A 226-nucleotide genomic window follows, 5' to 3' on the forward strand; every position below is an offset into this window, starting at 1 on the left:
TATGGAAAACTACGAAGCCAGTGAAATGCACAGATTTGAAATGGTATGGAAGTCTGTGCAACAAGGAAATCTGTGCAACAAGGAAATCTGTGCAACAAGGAAATCTGTGCAACAAGGAAATCTGTGCAACAAGGAGTGAGGCGGCCATCGATATTTTGCCTAATAGCAATTTTTGCGTTTGGCTTCACGACGATATCTTTGTGTTTCTTCTCTTCTTGTTTTCCAC

General features: G+C 41.2%; 1 protein-coding gene across 1 annotated transcript in view; it reads left to right on the top strand.

Annotated features, from left to right (window-relative positions):
- The window catches only part of LOC119585739 (protein FAM184A-like), a 24,594-nt gene that overhangs the window by 8,771 nt on the left and 15,597 nt on the right, over window positions 1-226 (top strand). The window lies entirely within an intron of this gene.

This window comes from Penaeus monodon, chromosome 20 (genome assembly GCF_015228065.2).
Source record: "Penaeus monodon isolate SGIC_2016 chromosome 20, NSTDA_Pmon_1, whole genome shotgun sequence".
Classification (NCBI taxonomy): Eukaryota; Metazoa; Arthropoda; class Malacostraca; order Decapoda; family Penaeidae; genus Penaeus; species Penaeus monodon.